The following is a 6120-nucleotide window of genomic DNA, read 5'->3' as shown; positions in this document are numbered from 1 at the left end:
AAGCCATGCCAAGAGTCTTAGAGCACCATCCAAGACGGTGTGGGGAGGAGAGGTATGCGGACACGCGATACTGGCTTGGGAACCTGGCCAGTTGGGCCCCAGTGCTGATTCCACTGGAAGGCTTGTTTGACTCCATTCCCCTGCTGGGCCTCAGTTTCCTTGTCTGTAACCTGGGCAACTTAGAGAACATTCCAGAGATTCCCTCTAGCTCCCACCTGCTGACGCTGCTGGCTCGGATTCTCTCTCAGCACGTTGATAGTCCAGCGTCCGGGGGCCTGTGCATGGCCCTCGCCTGCTTGCGTATCCTTGAAGAAGGTGGCAACGGGATGAGGGCAGCAGGGGGCTTGAACTGGGTGTCAGGGCTGTGCCCTAGTCTCTGGGAGATGGAATGGGGACAGGGAGGCCTGCTTTGCAGGAGGTTATCCTGAACGGGGAGTGTAAGAGCCACCCTCAAATATAGCACCCAACTTTTTGTATCCTTCTTCACCTCAGAAGCATGCTCTCTGTCAGGCCTGCTGTTCCAGGCTTCCTCCTCTGGCTCCAGGGAGGGGCTTTCGTGTGAGGAGGGGGAGGCTTGACTGGATCCACTCTAGCAGGATCAATAGACTTGTCTCAAACAAGTCGCTGATTGGTTGGCTTGAGTCATCTGACCCTCTCTGAACCAATCACTCTGACCACAATAGACCTGTCTCAAGCAAGACTCTGATGGGCTGGCTTGAGTCATGTGACCATCTCTGAACCAATCACTCTGACCACAGAGGGGTGGACCGCAGCTAAACCCTGTGATCCCATGTGTGATGTCACAAAATCACATCTGTAACTAGGAGGAGGGGTCACTTGGGCTACTGTGTTTGAAGCGCCCCAGAATCACATGTAGTGCATGAAGCATTCCCCAAAGGAGCCTCAAGATGGAGCAGCATGTTAGGTAGACAAGAACATTTTCCTAAATGCCCACCATGTGCCAGGCCCTGTGCTGAGGGGCTCTTTGGGCCATCTGTTCCAGATGACTTAGGGAGCATCACAGTTGATACTCTTTACCTGGGACAGGTGAAGTCATCCTTGTCTTGCACCTTGCATTCAAGGGGCTCTGTCTGGAAGGCCTGTGCTTGCTTGGTGCCTCTTCTGCTAGACATGGGGGATGTGGGGGTGGCTCTAAGATGCCCCCCACAATGGGCATATCATTCACTCTAAGCCTTAACTGGCATTCTGGGCAGTGAATCTTTGCACCCAGGCACCGGAACTCCAGGACACCCTGGTGTGTGAATGTGTGTGTGTGTGTGTGTGTGTGTGTGGTAAGGGTGGTGGGTGTCAGAGGTTTGGGACTCTGTCTTTTTTTTTTTTTTTTAAGATCTTATTTATTTATTTATTTATTTAAAAGATTTTATTTATTTATTTGACAGAGATACACAAGTAGGCAGAGAGTGGGGTGGGGTGGGGGTGGGGTGGGGGTGGGAAGCAGGCTCCCTGCTGAGCAGAGAGCCTGATGCAGGGCTCGATCCCAGGACCCTGGGATCATGACCTGAGCTGAAGGTAGCAGCTTAACCCAGTGAGCCACCCAGATGCCCCAAGATTTTATTTATTGTTTGACAGAGGGACACAGAGACAGCTAGAGAGGGAACAGAAGCAGGGGGAGTAGGAGAGGGAGAAGCAGGCTTTCCATCAAGCAGGGAGCCTGATGGAGGGCTTGATCCCAGGACCTTGGAATCATGACCTGAGCTGAAGGCAGACACTTAATGACTGAGCCACAGGTGCCTGGGGACTCTCAGTCTTAACAGACAAGGGAGAGGTAGGGCAAGAGGGTGGTCTTGGAGACCACTGCAGCATCTCTGGGCCCCTGTCCTCTGGTGTCCACAGCTCCCTGGTTATTATTCTAGGCCCAGACAGAGGCAGCTGTGTGGTGGTAGGGGAAGCTGACAGCCAGTGACAGGGGAGACCGGCTGCTGGGTCTTCATTCTGTCAAACAGAGCTCTTCTGTCTTAGTCGTCTCTGGTGCCCAGGACAGTCCTCCGATGCCCTCTTGCTCCTTCCTCTCCAGCGCCCTGCCAGTACCCATTGAGGCTGAAGGGAGGGAGGGGCAGTGTCTGGGGTGAAAGCCCTTTTACTGGTCATTTACCTGTTTACTGCTCCCAGGTCCACTCTTCATGCTTCCCCTGCTTGGCTCGGCAGGGAGGGCGAACATGGCGCAGGCTCCTGGCTGGTTTTAGCCAGTGCTATAGGCTGAATGTCTGTGCCCCCCCCCCCCCGATTCATACACTGAAAACTAGCCCCCAGTGTGATGGTATTTGGAGGTGGGGCCTTCAGGAGGTGATCAGGCCATAAGAGTAGAGACTTGATGAATGGGAGTCACGTCCTTACGAAGAGACCCCAGATTGTCCCTCTCCTGTTCCACCAGGTGAAGATGAAGAGGAGAGGGCTGTCTAGGAACCAGGGTGTGGGCCTCCACCAGACACCTTGATCTTGGCCTACAGCCTCCAGGACTGTGAGAACGAGATGTCTGTGGTTTAAATCCCCAGTCTCCGGGGTTTTTGTGAGAGCAGTCTGAAAAGACTTGGGCTACCAGTGAGGCCCCAGCAGGGAGAGCTGAGGGCAGGCAGGAGGAGATGGGGGTACTTCTTCCCCCCCTCCAGCACTGCTGTGTGTGCTTGCTTTTAGGATAGCAAAAAGCAAGTTCTTTTGGGGTCGGCCCACCAGCTCACATGAGGGACCTCGCTCCTCCTGTCATTTCCACTGGGGGTGGCAACAGCTGCACTCTGGGCTGGTCCTGAGTCCCCTCACAATCCCTGTCTGGCTCCTCAGTTGTCCTTCACCCGTGTAACCAAGTTCTTGTGTACATGGCTCCTCTTAGACCCTCTAAAGCAGGAGAAGGGAGGTGTATCTGCTTTCTGCTTGGAGCCTGATGCTGTCGCCATCAGTGGGGTCTCAGGCAAACTTGGACTCAAATATCCCCTCTGTCTACAGCAAGTGGTGTGACCCAAGGCTAGCGGCTGGCCCTCTCTGGACTTTCCTTTTCCTATCTGTAAAAGGATAGAAGAGGCCAGACAGCAGCCCCTGGTGATTTCTGGACCCTCTGCTGGGGAATTCAAGGCTTCTCAAGATGCCCTTCTGGATGGTTCTCGGACCCCCTGATCTCCTGATAGCACCCCTGTGATCCTCTGAAGCACTAAACCTCATCTGAGAAGGTGTGAGAGATGGCAGAGACCCGCTCGTGTAGGCTGGCATTAATTTCTAAAGCCCACTTCCCCATATATATATGCAGGGCTCCCACTAGGAAGGGGGCGGTCAGAACCATGGACACTTTCCAGGAGGACCTCTTCTCCATGGGTCAAGGAAAGTCAGGGGCAAGATTTCGATGATGAGATCTGGGTGGAGACTCCTAGGACCCCATCCCCGGGAACCTGCCTCTCACCTGTGCGGGGAGCCTAGCCAGCGGACACTGTGGGGCAGGGGAAGCCGCAGGGAGACGGGGGCGGGAAGGAGGGAGGAAACCAGAGCAGAACGGAGGCCTTGTTTTGGGTTTGAAATGCCCAAGCTGTTAATTTGAGAATAATCAATGCTAATTTGCACATATCTGGCTGCTATAGCAGGTTATCTATTTCCCGTCAAGATGGCCCAGAAGCTCTCGCAAGCTCTTCCCCAGCGCTGCCCACCCAACCTCCTCCTGCTGCTCGGGGCGCCCCTGGGCCAGCTCCACAGGGAAGACAGTGGTCAGCTCCCACCCGGCCCCGGAGTCCAGCCCCAGCTGCCAGTGGGCTGGAGGAAGCCCAGGGGCCTGGCGAGGAGGAGAGGGCTAGGGGGCTGGCCAGCGCCTGGCGGGAGGAGAATTAAGCAGAAGTGCAAATTACCCAAACCCGTGATTAACATTTCTTCCAAATCTGCATGAATATTAAAGCGCAACCCACCCTGGTCCCCACACAATGAATTCTGCATGAATCTTAAGATAAATCGTTTGGATAACTTAGCGGCAGCTGTACTCCCCTGCTGCCAGCTGCCTCCCAAAATCATTTCAAGGCGGGTAAGAGGAGAGAGAAGGAGGGAGGTGTGGGGGACGGCCAGGAGGGGGCACAAGGGGCGCTGGTCGTTTGGGGTCCTTCTGCTCAGACATCAGGGCTGCACCTGAGGAGGGGAGTTCACAAAGCCCAGGCTGCAGCTGGTTGTCTGGGCTGGAGGGGCAAGTGCGCGAGCCGCCACGCAACCTTGATGGGGAGCCCTTTCTTGAGTTCGAGGAAGAACGTCCAGGGCATCCTGACCTGCTCGCTCCATCTTCCCCCTTCTCCTAAGAATCAGACCAGCTCAGTTAACCCTCAGCCTCTGCTCCCTCCTCCTGGATGGTAGCTGTTCTTAACTGGGAAGATTTTGCACCCCATCCTCACCCCCACCGGGAACATCTGGCAATGTCTGGAGATGTTTCTGGATGATCACAATGGAAGAAGATGCTGCTGGCATCCAGGGGGTAGAGGCCACAGATGTTGCTGAACCTCCTCCAACATACAAGGCAGCCCCTCTCCCCCAACAACAAAGAATGATCTGGCCCACAATGTCACTAGTGTCCAAACTGACCACTGACCTTGGTGTCTCTGCTTTACCAGGGAGACGCTGGTTTTCCTCCCCACCTACCCATGGGCTAAAAATGAGTTACCAAGGGCCCTGGGTGGAAGCTGGGTGTCAGGTTTTGGCTTTGGGAGCTTGGTAACATCACCACTGGGACTGTCGTCATACTGGGTGGGGTCTCAGTGGCCAACAGATGACACCAGCCAAGGGTTCCGGGCAAGACCGTCTAAATGAAGAGGCCGTTCATATGAACGTGTGAGCGGAACTAAGGGAATAAACCCGGAGATGTAGGATCTGGGGACCAGCGCCAGTTGGGAGGCTTTACCACCTGAGGTCCAGGAGGGTGAGGGAAAGGCAGGTTTTTGCTGGAGCCTGAGGAGCCTGGATGTGGGGAGAAGGGGTGGGGCTCCTTCAGCAGCGGGTCGGGAAGGAGGGATGTTTAACCCCAGCCTCCCTCTCCTCCTGCCCTCAGTCTCATGCTAGTGTCATCAATTGGACCAAACCCACCTGGAAGCCAGGGACAAGAGGGCCCGGTCGATCAGCCTGTGGAGGTGGCCCTTCTGAGGTGCAGAGCAGAGGGGAGGAGAAGGAACGGCTTTAGTGGAATGGCAGCAGGGGTGGGTGACGATGGAAGCAAGAGTAGCTGCGTCATTTTCCTCATCAGCACCAAAGGGAAGCCACCCTGGGTGGTTGCTCCCCGGCGCTCAACACGTGTAAGAGTAGTTAAAGAAACCCCACCGATCAACCCACATCCTAAACACGAGTGGATCAGTACAAAATGCCTTTTGAGAAAGTCTAGGCTCTTTGCCAGTGGTCCAGCCAGGGTTAAAAACGAATTCACTGGGGAGGGACTCTCAGAAAGAGCTTCGGTAAGCCAATGGCGTGCTGGGATTCAATTTATAAAAATGCAGCTTAAGCACAAATTTGCAGGAGCACATCCATTGTATAAAGAGAATCCCACTTAAATAGTCCGAGGAAGAGAAAAACTCCCTGGCGTGTCCTGAGACGGGGCCGGTTCCTTGGGGAGGGTGGGTTGGCGTCTCCAGGACTTGCTGAAGATTGAGTCGGGGAGAGGATGGGCACAGGACGCGGGAGTGAACATGCAGGCTTCTGGCCTGACAATTAGGGGACAGCGGTGGGGCCTCTGGATAGGGGAATGACTGGGAGTCAGGTTCTAGTGGACTCCAAAGCCCGGCTCAGGAGACGACCAACTCCCGGGTCTGCAGGATGCATGCTGAGGCTGTGACCGGCTCCCTTCCCCGATCTGCCAGTGCATTTGGTGTTTCCTCTCCTCTCTGGCTGCTAGGAGGTTGGCGGCATTTGCAGAGAGGTTGGGGTACCTGAGGAAGGGGTCTGGCGCCCCAGAGATAAGCACCCCTCTGGGCTGCCTCTTGTTTCCTGTTTTAAGCAGCAGCCTAACAAGAAGTAGACAAACAGGAGAGCTTTTCAGCTCAGCGGGGTGATGGGGGGAGCAAATTAAAATCCCATTATAAAAACACTGCAGAGGCTGCTGGCAGCCTGGTTGATGATCATTTACACCAATGTGCACACACCGAAACCTTCCTCGCTGTG

General features: G+C 55.0%; 1 long non-coding RNA gene across 2 annotated transcripts; it reads left to right on the top strand.

Moving 5' to 3' along the window:
* The first annotated feature begins 868 nt into the window (after positions 1-868).
* LOC309851429 lies at positions 869-3902 on the top strand. 2 transcript variants are annotated; one of them, XR_014304774.1, is made up of 3 exons: positions 869-925; positions 2959-3179; positions 3582-3902. It is a non-coding gene; the product is annotated as an uncharacterized lncRNA (long non-coding RNA). The 2 variants fall into 2 exon arrangements; XR_014304775.1 differs by having other exon boundaries at positions 2959-3207.
* The last annotated feature ends 2218 nt before the right edge of the window (positions 3903-6120 follow it).

The sequence above is a fragment of the Mustela nivalis genome (genome assembly GCF_964662115.1).
Source record: "Mustela nivalis genome assembly, chromosome: 17".
Taxonomy (NCBI): domain Eukaryota; kingdom Metazoa; phylum Chordata; class Mammalia; order Carnivora; family Mustelidae; genus Mustela; species Mustela nivalis.
The sequence above is the reverse complement of the archived record's forward strand: the minus strand, read 5'-3'. Positions and strand labels throughout refer to the sequence as shown.